We start from the raw sequence: 19,395 nt of genomic DNA, 5'->3' as shown, positions 1-19,395 counted from the left end.
GGTGCAGAATCTTGGTGTATACATGGACATATATTTTCCTCACTACTCATGCAAACAAGCTTTCAGCTATCTCATTTTCTCTAATGCGGCTCTTCCACAAAATTCTGCCATTATCCCCGTCCAACACCATCCGCTGTTGGCCCAGTCACCCATTCTGAACCTGGATATATTTAATTGACAACCAGTGCCCAAAAGAGTCAAGTTTAAGACCCTGTGCATAGTTGATAAATCTATATATTTGGTCAGGCCTCACTTTCTGCAATCCGGATTTACCCACTACAGGCCTTTCTTGTACACAAGTTGGCCATTACTCATTCTCTGCCCAGGTTGCACAGCTATGGAATGCTCTTCTCCCCTTGCTGCACCATGCTAAAAATCTACCATCCTTTCAGGTACTTTGCACCATATCAAAAATCTACGATCCCTTCAGGAACTTACCCAAAACTTGACTATACACACTTTAGGAGGATTCTTTTGGTAGTTCTTTCTTATTTTGACACATCAACATGGTTATTGAAGTCAGGGTACCTTTAGATAACAGTCTTGATCGACAAATTGAAATAATAATAGTTATGATAATAATCATATTAAAAGTATCAATAGCTACCATCATCAAACATATATTCGATGGTCCCTCTTACATGCACTTTTAATATCATTTTATTTTACACAGAAAGCCAATAATATTTAGCAAATAATGAGACATGTAGAAAGCTAGGTACAGCAGCTGCCCACTGTTGTTTCATTAGGACTAGTGGTAACACTAATCATGTGGTCAGAAAACAATATCTCATACTTGGACTTGCCTTGGATTGTGACCTTTAGGCTGATGTTTGATTTATGAAATCTTCCAATAGACAAATAGTTTTTTAGAACATAAAGAAGAAGAGCTCTAAAATCTGCTATTTTTTCAGTTCCAGCCCGTGATATTTTGTAGGGGATCACTGACAGAGTATTGGAAACAAAAATATGGTGTGGACAAAAAAATGTGCCAAAAATACTGAGGACCAAAATATTGAGAAGGTAACCGCAGATAGGTAACAATTGATTTACTATTCTTAATCCACCTCTACACGGCTTGAAGATATAAGATATAGTCAAAGTACATATATTTGGAGATATATTTTGTAAAACTTTGCTTACCTACAGAAACTTACCTTCACAATATTTTTGTACCCAATACTCTTGGCACAATATCTTGTCCCGTGATGTTTTTGTTTCCAATATTCTGTCGAAACACCTTTAGTAGGAGTGATCCCAACAAGGATTCTTCCATAAGAGTGGTACAAACTGGAAGTTGTTTGGTAAATGTAATCATTCAGACTGAAACCCATTAGTTAGTGCTTTCAATGTATTTATCCATTAATGCACTGTATGCTGGGACTAGTACTTCAGATGTTCGAATAAAACACTACTTTTTTTATGTGCGCCTGGTCAAATATCTGTGTGATGACGCTGTGACCCTACAGATTTGGGGACATGTATAAACAAGTAACAACGATCCCAATGAATTTTCTGTTAGGTATACATTTTTAAATCATGAATCCTCTGTGGTATTAGTTCATCAGCGGCCATGTTTTTCTCAGGCTTGCAATGTGTAAAAAAAGTTTCAGAAGGAATTTTCAAATTTTATTTGAGAAATAATTGGGAAACAGATACAAAATGGATAAGAAGAAATATTAGGCAATGTGGGTGATGCTGCAGAATTGGAAACACATCCAAATAATTTTCATAATATTCAACACATTTTAGAATGCACTTAATTCATGCAAACTGAGGGAGTGGGCTTGTAAACAAATAATGCAAAATACCACCAGCAGTGCACAAAAGTTCTTTCATGTCATGGACTAACTACCCTGTTTGCAAATATTGAACATCAATTCCACCATGTTTGCAGTTTTCATAAACAATCTTGAATCTATAGATGATAAATGTCTCTTTGGGTACATAATTATAAAAGGGGATGAGTTACACTGACATGCCATATCCATGATGATTTTCTTTAGTGCTGCAATGATAATCAATCAATCTGAGCTTGTAAAAAGCTTGGCATGGAATTGCTGCAGATTGGCGAATAGTACACCAGAGAGATCAAAGCAATCATGGCTCATTTAAAAATATAGTATTCATCGGTTTTGTCAAAAACTTGCAAAATGCACTGCTATGTTTCAATGAAGAAAGTGCAAACTCCTGATTTTGTTGTCGTACAATTATTTTTTGTTGTTACATGATTTAGTTGATTCTTGTGGCAAAGCACACAAGAAATTATGTTGACACCATAAAATCCATCCAATATTATTTTTGACTTTCATTCATCCATTTCCAAACATTTTTCGGTTTATGTCAAATAAAAAAGCATCATAACAATACATAATAAAATTCTATAAAATCATCCATCTCACAATATAGTACCAATTAAAATAAATTACATATAAATACCGAAGCAATAAATTGTTAAAATAAATCTGATAAAACACATCAAAATACATTATGGATGGCAGGCTCTACAACACATTCATCTGGCACTGAGGCTAATTAATTTAATTTTCCAAGTCACTCAATAAGTCTCTGATACAGAACACCTTGGAAAGGAACATAGCAACGCTGGAACAGACTGTCCCATCACTTAGGTCATACAAGTATTTAAATGCCTCATGATGGTAAATAATTAGTTCTTTTAAAAGGAGATGTTTGAGATCAAATTTCCTGGGAGTTAAGTAGAACCTAAAGAAAAGTGCTTTGTGCTGAGTTGACTTCTCCGACCAATTGTCACTGGGGGATTTCCGAGTAATGGTGCCCCACGCTTCTTTCTTTGGGAATGTGGTTATACAATGAAAGATAAGAAGGCAAAATCAAATTAAAGGTACTTGTAAAACGTATTGTGGGTTAAGGTAAGGTACAATTTACAACCAAGCTGATGATTCAGTGCAGTTTAACTGTCCACTGACAGCTAGTCGGATCTGACAGGGCTCTTTTCTCTCGACAGACCCTAAGTACATGCTCCTTTAGATCCCTATTAGAATAGCCAGTCATGTGCTTTGGGTGTGCCAAGAGGTTGCTCTCTGTCTGCCCCAGGCCCAACAACAACTGTTTTCTATGCCATAGCCAAGGGATTTTCTTAGCCTGGTCTAGGTCCATACAGTTCTTAATGATTGATCTGGTGAAATGAATCTCTAATTTAGACCATACAGATCGCCATAATAAAAGCGGTTTGCTTTCTAGGGTATCTGATAGAAAATCAGCTCCCAATGCCCAATGAACAATAGATTCCGTGGTTGAGTGGGATGCGGCTAACAATCTCCTAAAAAACTAGGGCCTGATTCACATATGTAAACTGAGACAATAGTCTTACTTTACGACTTTCGGTCTTCACAAAGGGCATTTACAAGTAGTAAAGTTTGACTTTTGTCTCATTTAAACTTAAGTTTTGGTTTAAGATTAACTCAGCTAAACCTAAGACCACAACTTAAGTTTAACTGAGACAAAAGTCTAATTTAATTTGTGTTAACCCTTTATAATGCTAAAAAATCTCTGCTGTGACATATGGTGTGGGGATCTGGGGCATGGGGGACAGCACCATCTTACAAAACCAAGAAATGTAGACCACGATTCACAAAGGTAAACTGAGACGAAAGTCTAACTTTACTACTTTCGGTATTTACAAAAGGTATTTACGAGTAGTAAAGTTAGACCTTTGTCTCAGTTAAGCTTAAGTTTTGGTCTCAAGTTTAACTGAGACCAACAGTTGACTACTTTTGGTCTCAGTTAAACTTAAGACCAACACTTAAGTAGACTACTACTGCTGCAGCACAAAACATACAGGGCCAGATGTATCAAGTGTTTTTCCCATTCGCACACGGGCCGATTCTGTGAATCGGCCCGTTTGCGAACGGGGAAATGCCAAAAACTCTTGGAGCAAACGAGCTGGAGCGGCCGCTCCATCTCTAGAAAACAGGTACTCACTAAGTTAGTCACATGTACAAGAGAGAGAGTTAGTTCGGATTGACGCTGTTTTTGCATCATTTATTTATTTTGTTTTTTGTAGAATATCCGGTCCATTTATATGAAGCCCTGATGATAGTCCCAGTACTATTCGCCTGGGTCTTGAAACGCGTTGGCATTTTGGGAGGCATTTAGTTAATTCTTAATGCGGCGAGTGTTGAAGGAAATTATTGGATAAAGGATTGATATACTATTCAGACATTCTTTTGACGCTGGAGTTGGAATAACACACGTGGTTCATAACATTGGATATTTTCATGTTTATTACTAAATTTTGTATATGATGTAAATGTTCCTAAAAAATTGTTTTGCATCAGATTAATGTATGAATTCATTTGCTGATTTTGTCATGTTGCAAGCTGTTGCCAATAATTTTTTCACAGTGTCCATTTGTGTCTTTAAGTGTATGTTAATGTGAATTGTATGTACGTGTAAATTCATGTGTGAATTTGATAAGTCTGTGTTTCTTTTTTAGTACAAAAAATTGTTTTGATCAATTTTTAAATTAATAAGAAACAGGAATGGTCTAATAAAAATTCCATTTGGACAGATAAAAGAGTTGACTGTTCGGTACTCCATGAGTAGTAGGAGTGTACGGTAGTACGGATCCGGGTTCATTGTTTTGTGTTCACTTTCTTAAAGTGGCATTTTCAAACACACAAATTAAAAACCACCTTTACTAAAAGATGTGTTAGAAAATTCTAAGTTCAGAGAGCCTAAACTCCATTTCTCCATCTTTTCCCAATGGAAAGTTACACTTGTAAGATGTTAAAAGGCAGCCCCCATGCCGAAGCAAGTGCCAGCCAGGGATGACATTTGTTCATCAAAAGACAGTGTAGCAACAAACCACACTCCTGGGTTTATTATCTTAGGTTTAGGGACCGGGATCAGCCCTAATTCAGGAGGCCACCAAGCATTGGACCACAGAGAAGGTTGCTTGCTTACCACCAACATGTTGGTCTTTCCTGCATTTAGTTGCAAACAGCTAAATTTCATCCAGTTAGCCAGATCTACCAAACATGCTCTAAGCTTAGGAGCAGCCTCAGCTTCATTCTGTTCCAGAGTGATAATCATCTGAGTATCATCCGTGTATGATACTAACTTCACCCCATGGCTTGCTACTACGTCCACTAGCGGGCGCATATAAACATTAAACAGGATCGAGCTTAATGCCAAACCCTGTAAAGCCCCTTGCAACAGGGATCGGATCTCTGAGGGCTGTTGAATAACTTGAAAGGGCCCATCTTGGAAAAAGTCAGTAATCCAGCCCAAAGTGCTAACCCTGACTCCTTTGTCCCACAGGCGTGCCAGGAGGAGGCTGTGGGAGACCCTATCGAAAGCGACAGTAAGGTCCAGCAGGCTCAACACTGCCATCTTACCCTCATCTGCCACAATTTTCACAGATTCTAAAGCCAAGAACATAGCAGAATCAGTGCTGTACAAAGGTCTGAAACCGGATTGGGTCTAAAGTGGCAAAGTCAGTTGGAGATTAAGAAATCTTTCAGCTACTTTTGTGAAGAAAGGAAGCAGGGAAATAGGTCTCAAATTTTCTGGAAGGCTGGTATCCAGTGAAGGTTTCTTCACAAGAGGAACCACCATTGCATGTTTCCAGTCATCTGGACTAGCCCAGAAATAAAAGAGAGAGTCATAAATTTAGAGAGCACAGGAGCAATTGCTTCCTCCCCTCGTAACAGCATGTTCGGGGAATAATATCTTTAGGTGAGCCAGATTTTATTGCTGAGAGAAGCTGAAGCGTGTCCACCACAGTAGGCACTTCGAAATTAAACAGCCCTTCCTGCGGTGATTTATCCTTCGGGGAAATAAACTTGAAATTTCTACTGGCTTCCAGGAAAGTGGCAAAGATCTTATCGATTTTTCCGGCGAAGCAACAGGCCACATGGTTGCAGTGTTCTATAGAAGAAGGCATAATGAAATGAAATGAAATGAAATGAAATGAAATGAAATTTATAAACGCGCAACTCAGCCCGAAGGCATCAAGGCGCCTAACAAACAGAAATCATAACAAGGCAAATCTAGGGCTGGGGATAGGCTTTGGCAAATAGCCATGTCTTTAGGGCTCTCCTAAAGAGTTGCTTTGAGGGAAGGGATTTTATCTCAGCCGGCAGAGTGTTCCACAATTTAGGAGCCAAGATTGAAAATGCTCTCCCACCCCACCTAGCTCTACGAGCACGGGGAACTGCTAACAAGAGCTTATTTGCGGAACGCAGACATCTGGTGGGGGTATAGCGGACCAAGAGGTCCCTTAGCCCGCCAGATCTGGTAGTGGCCAAGGCCCCGTAGATCAAACACAGGGACTTAAAAGAAATTCTGGCCTCAATTGGAAGCCAGTGCAGTGTCTTTCTTGCCGCCGAGGCAGAGGCCCGCCTAGGTAAGTCCAAAACGAACTTGGCGGCGGCATTCTGCACCATTTGGAGTCGCATCAACAGGCCCTTATTGATGCCTAGATATAGGACATTACAATAATCAAGTCTTGAGCCTATTAGTGCGACTACAACTTGCTTTCTGGCATGAGGGGACAAGTAGTGTTTAATCTTCCGCAGGATGTTAAGTAGACCCCAGCAGGTGGAGATAGTCCTCTTTACTTGTTGGTCCATTCCCAACAAAGGGTCAATCATGACTCCCAAGTTCCTGGCCAAGGTCGTGGGAGTCGGACACACGCCCAGTGAGGAAGGCCACCATTCCGCCGACCAGATATCCTGCTTTCCTCCGAAAATCAGAATTTCAGTCTTTTCGCCGTTAAGCTTCAATGAATTGCAGACCATCCATTGAGCAACTGCCTCCATACAAGATCTAAAATTGGAAGCAGCGGAGGAGACCGGTTGGGCGAGGGACATGAGTATCTGCGTATCATCGGCATAGGAGACTACCTCCATCTCAAAAGATCTAATAAGCCTGGCAAGAGGGGTCACATAGATGTTAAAAAGGGTCGGGCTTAATGCCGAACCCTGAGGGACCCCACAGTGCACAGGAAGGGATGGAGATAGAAACTCACCCAGCTTAACTCTCTGTTCCCTTTGACCGAGAAAGGAGGCCAGCAAACTAAGTGCGGGCCCCTCCACCCCTATCTCCCTCAGCCTAGATGTTAATACTGAGGGAGACAGGGTATCAAACGCAGCGGTAAGATCTAACAGGATAAGGAGAGTGGTCTGGCCCTTATCTACCTTAGTGCGGATGTTGTCGAGCACGATGGTAAGGGCCGACTCCGTACTATGCTCTCTCCGAAAACCATGCTGCGAATGATCCAGAAGGCCAGAGGTTTCCAGAAAGAGCGCCAGATGCTGGTTAAGATGGATTTCCAGCATCTTTGCCGGGGCTGGGAGCAGCGAAATGGGGCGAAAGTTTTTAAGAACCCCCGGATCTAATGTGGGTTTTTTTAACAGTGGTTTAACCACCGCTCTTTTCCATTGTAAAGGAAAAAACCCCTCCTCCATTGCCCTATTCATGATAGCTAGCAATGGAGGTAAGAGAGTCTCCTTGCATTGTTTAAGGAGTTTCAACGGACAAGGGTCCAAAGGGGACCCTGACCTAGTCTTATTCAGGAGGACTTCGATTTCCTGGAGGGAGAGGGGCGGAAAGCTGGACAAACGCCCTTGGAGAACCCCCTCCAATAAGATTGGCGATGAGACTGATGGACAGATAGGGGTAGATAGTACTGACCTCTGAGACTCCAATGCCGAGTATATATCCACAATTTTAGATTGGAAAAATTGGGCGACATCGTTGCAGAGCTGCTGTGAGCTAACAACAGGATCCGGCACCCTCAATGATGTGAGTGTATCTACGATCTTAAATAACTCTTTCGGCGAGGAAAGAGAGGAGGTAACAGTGGCAAAATACTCCTGTTTGGTTCTTATCACCTCCTTCTTATAGCTCCTTAGAAGAGTTTTATGTCTATCCCTCTCTCGCCAATCCCAGCTGGTCCTCCAGAGACGTTCCTGTCTCCGTAAACCCTGCCTAAGAAGTCTTAGTGGTTCCGTGAACCAGGGGGCCGAAGGACTTTTTCTCGCAGAATAACGTAGTGAGGCTGGAGCCAATTCATCAACCGCTGTCCTAATGACACTGTCCATCCTCGTTACTGCAGATCCGACGTCCTCCTCAGGAGAAATCACCAAGTTGGATAGAAAGGGGGCGAGCACGCTATTGGTAATGTTTTTGAGGTTGCGTCTCAGTTCCATTTTACTTGACTCAAAGCCCTTACAGCTAGCAGTAGCGAACACGAGTTCTATGGGGATCGCTGAGTGGTCGGACCAAGATAGAGGAATGGGTGCCTCAGTGGTCAGCCGACTGTCATTGGAAAAGACCCCATCTAACGTATGGCCCGCCTGATGGGAGGGACCCTTAACTAGCTGTTTCAACCCACAGCCCGCGAAGATATCCAGTAAAGCAAGTGTGTCAGTCGATTCCATATTTTCCAAATGGAAATTTAGGTCCCCCAGAACAGTAAAATGCTCACGGCCAAAATGTGCCTCTAAGATGTTAAGCATATGATTGCCAAAATCTGTTCTGGTCCCCGGTGGTCTATAAATGAGGAGACCTGTAAAAGGTACAGCATAAGATCCATTGATGGAAAACTGAAGTGCCTGAAAGGAGTCTTTCAGTTCAGACAGTGGGGTGACATGACAGGAGAAACAGTCTCTATGAAGGATGCCCAGCCCTCCCCCCCTACGCCCCACTCTGTCCATCCTAACCAGCGTGTAGCCTTCAGGTACCGCCTCTACCAGATCAGGTCCAGAGGAGTCCTTGGCCCAGGTTTCCGTAATGAAAACCCAGGCGGGTTTTCTAGCCAGAACAAAATCTTTAAAGGCGAGATTATTCTTAATCAGAGATCTCGCATTTATAAGAAACCCCCTATCCCTCCTAGTTTTTGGATTATTGCTCAGGCCTAGCAGTGAGGCAGCATCAACAGGAGCCAGCGGCCTAGTGGAAGACCGGAAGCAGTGACAACCCGAAGAGGTCTGCAACGATTCCGGGTCATTCCTATAATGACAGGGCAACTTAGGCGGCTTCAAAGCCATTAAATCTTGCCATGAATACCTACGCCCTGTATGTTCACCATCAGCATATCCAGCCACCCAGCGTTCCAGCCCGTCCTCAGCGCGGACGGGCGCAGACGGGCTGGACTCTGGCGTGACTCCGGCGTCACTGCGGCACACACGCCGCGCGCACACGCTGCGCGCCTGCATGTCCGGCCTAAATAGGGCTCTAGCGAGTCAACCTGACTGCTAGAGCGCAACTTGTGCTGGTGTCCTGACTGCGACCCCTACCTACACCCAAGATGGCGACGAAGTTCCCCGAGAACGGGAGAAGCGCTGGGAGGGACCCGCAGAAGCCGCGGTGGGGAACACAATTTAAATGCAAGTAGGTGGCCAGGTATTTAAAAACAGGGGAAACAGTTTTGAATCAAATTAACTTACGAACAAAAATGAACAAAAACGGGTGATTTAAAAATATGGTAGCGCGCCTAAATGCCACAGCGCAGCGCCAAGCAGTAGAGAGCCTTAACAGGCTGACCCACCTTCCAAAGTCCCTTAAGTACTCTGAGTAGTAAATGCCTCTAGCCAGTCAACCTGACTGCTAGAGCGCAACTTGTGCTGGTGTCCTGACTGCGACCCCTACCTACACCCAAGATGGCGACGAAGTTCCCCGAGAACGGGAGACGCGCTGGGAGGGACCCGCAGAAGCCGCGGTGGGGAACACAATTTAAATGCAAGTAAGTGGCCAGTTATTTAAAAACAGGGGAAACAGTTTTGAATCAAATTAACTTACGAACAAAAACGAACAAAAACGGGTGATTTAAAAATATGGTAGCGCGCCTAAATGCCACAGCGCAGCGCCAAGCAGTAGAGAGCCTTAACAGGCTGACCCACCTTCCAAAGTCCCTTAAGTACTCTGAGTAGTAAATGCCTCTAGCCAGTCAACCTGACTGCTAGAGCGCAACTTGTGCTGGTGTCCTGACTGCGACCCCTACCTACACCCAAGATGGCGACGAAGTTCCCCGAGAACGGGAGAAGCGCTGGGAGGGACCCGCAGAAGCCGCGGTGGGGAACACAATTTAAATGCAAGTAGGTGGCCAGGTATTTAAAAACAGGGGAAACAGTTTTGAATCAAATTAACTTACGAACAAAAACGAACAAAAACGGGTGATTTAAAAATATGGTAGCGCGCCTAAATGCCACAGCGCAGCGCCAAGCAGTAGAGAGCCTTAACAGCATAGAAAAGAAACATGCTCAAAAGAAAAGAGATTTTTAACAATTCAAAAGATCTCTTTGGCTGAGCCACTAGAAGATTCCATTTTTTGTAAAATTCTAGGCGTATTCTCCTAAGCTGTTTGTGATCATTTTTTAATGCTTCTAAATATACTATCTTGTCATCGGCCTGATAGACTTTACTTATTCCCATAGCGAATCTGCTGACATTTCCCCTAATAGGTGTACAACTATTTGTCTTAAAACCTAAATGTTAAGGGGGTCGCCCAGCCTCCTCTGGAATCTGGTGCAGATGGGCCTGGCCTTAGCCCAGGCTTTGCCCGGATGTGTCCTGCGCTGCGGGACTGCTAAGGGCGCTTTATAGCATGTCACAGGAGGCCCTGCCCTTTGCTTGCAGCGTCTCTGCAACTGCGCCTCCTGGCGCTGAGGCTGGTGGACCATGAAGTGTCCTGAGGTCACTGGAGTCTGTGGTAGCCGGAAACGCCCTTGCTGACAACAATAGTGTGACTTATATGTGCCAAGCAGAACATCCCTATCTTTAGCAATATCAGTAAGCAGTAAATGGAGTATTATAGAAACGTGTCGCTCCCTGCACTGCTAGGAGAATGAAGTGTATCTTTTAATGTCAAATATCATCATTTAATTAAGGCAAAGTGAATTTTTGACAGACAATTATATAATCATGCTTATTTTTAGATATCAAAGATATAGGCACTAATTATTATTAACCTTTCCTGGGTTTATTATATATTGCATATTTTGAAAAATTAAGTCGCCAAAGCATAATCATTCGATGTAAGAACATCTTTTTTCAGTCGTTAATGTTACACCACTTTTGTCAGCCACTTTCCTTAGTATTAGTAAGAAAAGCTGTCTCCTCTAATGCAGTAGTTCCTGATAAAATAAATCCAGCTCGGAAAAAAGCCCCATAATCTCTCCTTGGTCGTCATGTATCTGTAGTTGTGTGGCATACTACTCAATAGCAATGTCTTGGGCTCAATCTGTGTTGATGGTCCAATATTTTTTTTCACTTTATCAGTACTTCAGTGTTGAGTTGGTTGGAGGTTTTGTTGGTAGTAAGGCTGTTTTTGTTATACAGAGGTTATCTTCTCAGGAGGTCCACTAATGTCTTGCCTATTGGTGATATTGTTAGTGGAGCTGGTTTGGCAGGGTTCAGATTTGACTGGTCCTTTAAAATGTATGATCCCATGAATGCAGCATTGAGGGAGTTGGTGGTACTGCTGCATTTTCACAGCAGTGCTTTCAGAATAAAAACCATAAGGGCCAGCTGTTCCCAGTTCAGAAGGGAAATGTCACTGTCAAACAAATATACCTTTACCTTAATCACTGAAAATGAGTATGGTTTAGCTGTATAGTGCTAACAGAATTCAATAATCATTTTACTTTCAGTTGAACACGTGGACAAACAATAATTTTTCATAATGATACTTAATTTTAGAATTTTAAACATGCACAGTTTCATTATCATTTCATTACAGACATTTGAAAATTGAATTCACCAAAATGAAAATATTCACTTCAAGAATATGCATTTCTACATCAATCTTACAATCATTTTTCCTTATTATTAGGGAGCCAAGCATCTTGTATAGCTATATTAACTTATAACAATAGGAATTTCTCAATTACATTCCAGTGTCCTTCCATTTCTAGTACTGAAATCTGTGTAAAACAGCATAGCATAGATGGTCGGTGGTCCTTATGTTATGTTAGAAAAACTCATAGAGCGCGACAAATAGTTGTAGGTGTAAAGGCACTAGCTCATGGTAAGAACCGCCATAGTACCTGTTGATTCCTTAATTGGCAAAAAGCCATGTTTTTAAAGCATTCCTAAAGGATCTTAAAGGGGGAGGGGGATTCCACTCTTTGGCATTGTAGTCACAAAGCTTCTCCCCCAGTCCCCCTCCTCCCCAGGTTGTAAGTCTGAATCTGTAGACCTCATGTTTCTGGGCACCCATAGATCAGAGATTTGTCCTTGTTCTGTACCATTTGAAAAAATGCTGCAGAAAAACAGGACCAGTGCCATAGAGGGCCTTGTGGGCACACAGCCTTAAATTGCACATGCTGCCTGAATGGTAGCCATTGAAGTTTAGTGATAGCCTGCAAAATGTACTGGTGATTAGGAATGTGGGTCAACGTTCTGGCTGATGCATTCTGTAATACCTGAAGCCTATTTAAATGTTGATGCTGCATTTACAGGAAAAGGGCATTACAGTAATCAAACTTGGCTAACACTAAGGATGACATTACAGTGTTTTGAAAGATTACAAGGATGAAGGGAAAAACTTCTTAAGGCATCCTAAGAATTAAGAAAGCAGGGGATGTAACTGCATGTATTGACCTGTAATGCAAACGTTAGATTATTATCCATAACCACTCCTAGTTTTCCTTTTCTTCACAGGAGCAGGAAGCAGGCCCATTTCCTCAGGCCACCAAGATGGGCACCACATTGAAGGAGTACCCCTTTGCAGTTTAGATTGTGCCTGCATCACCCTATGTTAGAGGTGATGGTGCAATGGCTATTGATGGTCTAAAGTGTTCTTCTACTTTATGGGTACATTGGTATTGTTTTAGTTGGTGCTTAACGAGTATGGGGTTCTTTTTTGTTACATTGGGTGACAACTGTATGTTTAAGTGATGCTCTCTGCAATTCATTGAGTGTTTGTGCAGCATGTTTGGCAATTGTACAGTTAGGGCCGTAGGAAATTCTAATTACGCTGAAGTAATTTTGGTAACTCTGCATTACTCTTGTAATGAAATTACAGGATTATGCCTGCTTGAGTAATTAGGAGTTATTTGGGGCAAAAATCGTACAGCAGGAGGACAGGAACAACAAACTTAGAGAGCATGAGCGGCTGGTGTTGTTCATGCCCTCTTACATTTAGCACTGTTTTCACTGGGAGCGATTTGAAATAGAATGATGTGAAGCACATTCTTCTGTGCTGCATGGCAATGTAACCTGGTACTAGTGAACCTATACTAGTTGTAGTGTTGTGTGAGTTTGTAATGACTGAAACCTTGTGACTCCTGATGGACTCCGTAGAACTGAGATGTAAGCATTAGTGCATAATGAAGTGAAGGCAGCTTTATAATGTTGAGTTTGCAATTACACGCAGAAGATTAAATACGTGTTATACTAGGCTCCATGTGTGGCGTAGTCATTGGCGAGTACCCGGACTGGGGAGGATGCTACAACTGGCAACAAGATAGGGAATAAGTAACCCGAAGATCAACAGTGCTCTCCCTGAAAGCTTGCTGTGGTCCAGAAAACTGCTTGTGCATGCCACATGTGCCTCATTTGAAGTGCGAAATCAACATTTGACATATGTCGGGTCAAAGCGCAGCACCAGTTCCGTGTAAAGTAGGTGAAGATAAGGAAAGCAACACTAAGATGTTTACACAGCGTTGACTTAAAGTCTGCTGCAAAGAGAGGTACTGCGCTACAACGCAACTCAAAGCCGTACATCAGATGGCGTGATAACGCTATAGGAGGATGCAACCAGGTTTTGAAAGAGCTGCAAATTGCAAGATGACACTTCGTACAGAAGCGCTGCGAGGCAGAGATAACCAGGTGTCAGGCAAAGTGATACAAGAAACTGTCATTTGCTTACCAGTACTGATTAAAGAAAGTCATCATGCCCCATCGCTGGAAGGAGTGACCCCAGAGGAATCACCTGGGGTTGTACTTGTAGACCTTTTCATACCCGAAGCGACACACCATCAAAGCTACAGGGTGGTGGCTCAGAACAACTCCAAAGGTATCATGAAAGCAAAGGGCTCCCATGGAGACCAAGAGGGAGGTCAAGGTTCCACAGACTGTCCAGGATGACCCTGAGGCCAGAACAGTTCAGGACTTTAGAGTGGGTATGGATGAAGGAGATCCTAGTGGACAGCAGATGGGGTCAGAGAGAACTCCACTATCAGTGTCAGCCAGTCTCGCTCATGGTTATAATGCAGCCATTTGATACTGCCAAAAAGCTGAATATTGGTGACAAATGAACTGCATGGGTAGAGACATTTGATGATTTCATTGATTTGATAGAAGAAGCAGACAACAAGAAGATTGTCAAGCACCTTAAGAATCTTGCTGGTGATGGTGTAAAAGAGATATATAGAAAATGCAGCGAGCTGACGAAATTACATAGAGTCAACTCAAAGCAGCCTTGAATCTCAAGTACAATCCATGCACATTGTAGATTACGAAAGGTACATCTTCAGTCAAGAAAAACAGAAAGCTGGTGAGACCATTGACAGATTTAATGAGAGACTGGAGACACTCATCCAACATTGTAAAGTAATTTAATGATAAGGAAGCTATATGTCCCAGAGTAATTGACGGATACTCCAGAAGATGAATGTTGAGAGAAACTCTTAGTCTGGAGCGAGTTTTCATGGCTTCCAGGGCTAAAGAGTGTGCTAATCAGCAAGCTGCTGACATGGAGGATGGAGGTGACCAATGGAAGTGACCAGAGTGAGTCAGTCTTGAATGTGAAAAGTAAACCAAAGCACAAGGCTGGGAGGCACAGAGTGATTTCTCCACAGACACAGCAGTTGTGCATCAGGTGTGGATTTTTGTTTCCACATGAAGGTAAATGTCCCACCATTGGGCAAATTTGCAAAGGCTGTGGAAAAGAGAACCATTTTGTAATGGTTTGCAAGGCAAAGGAATAAGTGAGTGAGTCACAGCACTAAGATAAAATGGTTGCCCAAACGTTCTAGAAGTGCCGTTCAACGCACGCCCATAAGGCCAAGCGACCGCATCAGCTGAGGTAACTCGACAGAAAACGAGGTTGATCGACATCTAAATCTTTGTCAAACCGTTGTTCAGTCTCAATGTCAAGTGAAAGAGAAGATGATGGTTGAGGCATGACGATGTTTACCTCTGAGAATCGTGTGCATGTTGGGTTGGCCACCTGTGAGGAAAAATAACGGTCCAAGAAAAGTAGAAACGATTAAGCCCCAAAGTCATTTAAACATTGTTCAAAAATCGCACTAAAGGTCTACGGGTGTTCCATACCATTTATTATTTATAGTGGTGCGTCAATAAATATTATGCCTGAGGAGAAATATAATGAACTGTCTCCAGTGCCCCATCAGACGCCATCGAAAATTCAAGCATATATGTGGTCAGCATCAATGGCATTAAAAATGTCAAGGCTCAATTGTAGCAACAATGAAACACCAGAAAACAAATGTACAAGCACCTGTTCATGTACTTCAAGTTATGGCTTCAAGCACATGTTTACACACTATAACATGAATGCTCATCACGAAATAGTCAGTCGATTCCCTTGGTTGTTTCATGGGTTGGATAAAATCAAGACTATGAAAGTCCAATTAGACATTAATAAGGATGTCAGTCCTATTGCTCAAAGACACAGACAAATCTCTTTTCACTTACAGGAAGCTGTTAAAAAAGAACTTGAATCCTTTCCCAAACACGATACCATTGAGCTAGCTCCATGGGTTTCTTCCATAGTGGTAGTACCCAAAATGAACAGTGAAGGAGCTGTACGAATCTGCAGAGCTATTTCAAGATGTAATTAAATATATCATACAGCCTGTCATGAATGTTTTCAATTAAAGTGATGACATATTATTTTTCGGGGCTACTCAAAAAGAACACAAAAAAGCTGTCACGCAAGTGTGTCATTTGCTCGCTGATGTTGGTTTAACTTTGAATGCCAAGAAATGTGAGTTCCTTAAGGCAAAGTTAAAATCCTTTGTCCATATCTTTTCCGATGGGACATGACACCTGATCCAGCTAAAGTGCAAGCGCTGTCAACTGCCAGTCCCCCCCAAGATGTTTCCATGTTACCTTTATTCCTAGGCATGGCCGGCCATTGCTCTAGATAAATCCGAGACTATCAGTACACCATTAAGAGACTTGACAAAAAAATCTTTGCTGTGGTTCCCTGAATGCAAGAAAAGCTTCAAGAAAATAAAACAAGCTCTGGAGAACATTGCTGACATGGCATATTTTGATCCCAAGCTTCATACTGAGGTTGTTGTTGATGCTAGCCCTGTCTGGTTAGGCGCCATTCTTGCACAGCAGACACCCAAATGCTCGAAGACATATTGTGAAATATGCAAGTCGAAGTTTGTCTCGACCTGAATGTGCTTATTCACAACCTCAGAAAGAAAACTTAGCAGTGGTGTGGACTTGTGAACATTTCTACATATCCTTATATGGGAAGCCCTTCACGTTGTGACACATCATCAAGTACTGTTGGCTATCTAAAGGCAAATACGCCTCCTCACATTGAATATTGTGTATGCAATTGCAAGAATACAACTACACCATTGTGCATCTTCCTGGCAAGATCATAACCCTGCTCACTACTCATGGCAGCCTCTACAGCAGAGGTCTTCAAACTTTTGGATACCGAGACCCCCCTGTCAACATTTTGAGGCGTAAGGACCCCCTCCTGACAAAAATGTCTAAACCGGTTGACTAAATTGCGTGGGATGAAAATGTAAATGAGGTTATGTGATGCCGCGTATTTTGGGATAGCATTGCTTCATTATTTTGATATTTGTTACACAAAGTAACGCTGAGGAAAGATTTCACCCAATCAGTACCCATTTATAACCAAAAAACAGCAATTATCATCAGAAAGATTTCAAGTCAACCTTTGTGAAGAGCCTTCCACTCTGCAGCAATACGTGCTGCCACATTAGAAGCTCACCTGGCCCTGACCGGAAGAAGCAGGGGTCCCTTAAAACCCTGGCGGTTTTGTGTAGAGTTAAGCCGTTTACCCATGCAGCTTTCCTCTCACCCCCTCCCTTCCATCCCTCTCTCCTCTCCTAACCCCGGATCCCTCTCTCACTTTGCAGGTCATTTTATTTCACCCCTTTTTACAACTTCTGAACTCTCCCCATTCAACCTCTCACTTCACCTTTAATCACCTCTTGCCATTCTGTCCTTTCACTGCCCTCATCTCTAACAGTCTCTCACATTTATCTCATGGCCTCTCTGGCCCTGTCACCTCCCGTGCCCCTCAGCACTTCTCATTCACCTCGTCTCTTCATTCAAATTTTTGTCTATTTGTATCTTACACCTCTCCAGTCCCCCCATTCCTCTTTCACATCTCCCCTTTGTTCTAACAGAAGCCCTCACCTTTGGATCACACTCACTTCTTGCGTGTCCACACTTCTCTTCGGCAATTCACATTTCTCCTCATCCCTGACCTCTTCAATCAAATTCTCTCACTCCCTTGCTGTCCTCTCTCATTTTGGGTGCGGATGCAAGTTCAGAATGGTATGAATGAATGTATGATTACTGATGGGCTTGTTTGAGTGAGTTGCATATTGAGTAGTGACGGGGACAGGTGAGTGAAGTGTCACATGAGTGCAGGATGAGTAGTGTACTCGTGTGACTGCAGGTTGAGGTATAGTGTGAGCAGGACAAGTGCATTTTGAGTGCAGAGTGATCACTGTGAGTGCAAGGTGAGCGGGTGAATGGTGCAAGTGCATGGTGATCAGTGTGAGTGCATTGTGATCACTGTGAGTGCAAGGTGAGCGTGACAATAAAGGGCGAGAATGAGGAATGAGTTGTCTGAATGCAGGGTGCATTCCCAGACCCATGAAGTAACTCAGCATGTTATTGACGGGGCGTAGACTTTAAGATCTAAGTTAAACTATTGCGGCATTAATCGGGGATCGAGGGTGAAGGAAATAAATAATGTGCTGATCCTGCAACAAACTTCCAGTCCTATGGTTAGGGTTACCAGCAGATTATTTTGATGGCCCAGTCGGTACAAAAAAAAGCAGTCACCTAAAGCGGTATTTTCAGCGCTTATCTGTGCATACTTCCCAGGGCCGGCTTTAGTGCTGGTGGTGCCCTGTGCGACAATGTTTGTTGGTGCCCCCCCAATGACCACCCCCACCACGGATTCTCTCACTAGCACCCTTTAACAGTGACCAAGTCTCCATAACCCCACACTCTCAGATGCATTGAATTAGTTATATAGTGCCACTCATACCAGTGTAGGGTGTCCGAGCACTTTGCATCACACACACATTACACAGAGACAATCATAAGTGTGTAAATCAGTGTATAGGAAATGTTACATAAGCCAAAGGACTAAAAGTATAGGAGTCACATGTCATCCATACTGGTAGGCAGTATAGTTCAAGAGTGCTTGGTGTGGAGAAGCACAAACTCAGAGTCGAAAAAGAAACAGCATAGTTGGGAGTTTCCTTTAATAATAAGAATTGATTTCTAGCCAAATTAACCCTTTTTGCAACATTAATCAATGGTCTAATAAGGTATTCTTTGTAGTGTGCATGCTGTTCTAGGATGAAAGTTAATAGCTCACTATTCTATATCAGGACTTTAAGTTATAAATTGCAAGTAACAAAAGGATGTCTCTTTTGAAAGCAGTAACCTGCTGATCTCTTCACATCATACGCACTCTGTAATCTACTTGGTACACGTTCTTTGCAGCAGGCATATTAACCCTCTGCACTAACTTCACCTAAGTCAAAACCTCAACTATACAAAACACTGATCTCTCTCCAGGAAGATAATTAATCACACGAGTTATCTTGACATTTATGTGAGGCCTGGTAATTGCTGGGGAAAGAAACGCTGCAGCAGGTGCTTCAAAAGCACAATAAACTTTCACACACGGCGCCCCCAGGAAGCCAACTTTGTATTCCTTTCCATGAAATGCATTCTCACACTACGGCAGTGAATGTAAAATCCAAATGTAAGGAATAGGCACAGTGGGGACCCAGGGGGTACTGCAACCAGCAAAAAAACCTAAGCCTCTGTAAGCAGTTTACAAAGGCATGTTAAAATGCAAATGGTCTTTAAAGACCTGTGAAAAAACACAGGGGTGCCGGAGATAGGAATCCAGACACTGCCCAGCTGAGCCCCCAGCAGCTCAAGTTTCACTGCAGCAGCCGGGCTGAGACACAGGACGGGGGAAGTGTGTGGGGGGGGGGGGGGCTGAAGCCCTTGGGCCGGGCAGAAGTGTGACTGGGAAGGCGCAACCCCCTTTGCATCACTCCACGGCCCCCCTGGGGGTCGCGCCCCACAGTTTGAAGACCCCTGCTCTACAGTGTCGTGGCACCCATCCTAAAAAGGATGAAGCCTATATAAATTTCCTAGTGAAATCAAGCACCCAGCTGCCATTTC

The sequence above is a fragment of the Triturus cristatus genome, chromosome 6, assembly GCF_964204655.1.
Source record: "Triturus cristatus chromosome 6, aTriCri1.1, whole genome shotgun sequence".
In the NCBI taxonomy this organism is placed as follows: Eukaryota; Metazoa; Chordata; class Amphibia; order Caudata; family Salamandridae; genus Triturus; species Triturus cristatus.
Note: the sequence above shows the minus strand (reverse complement) of the source record.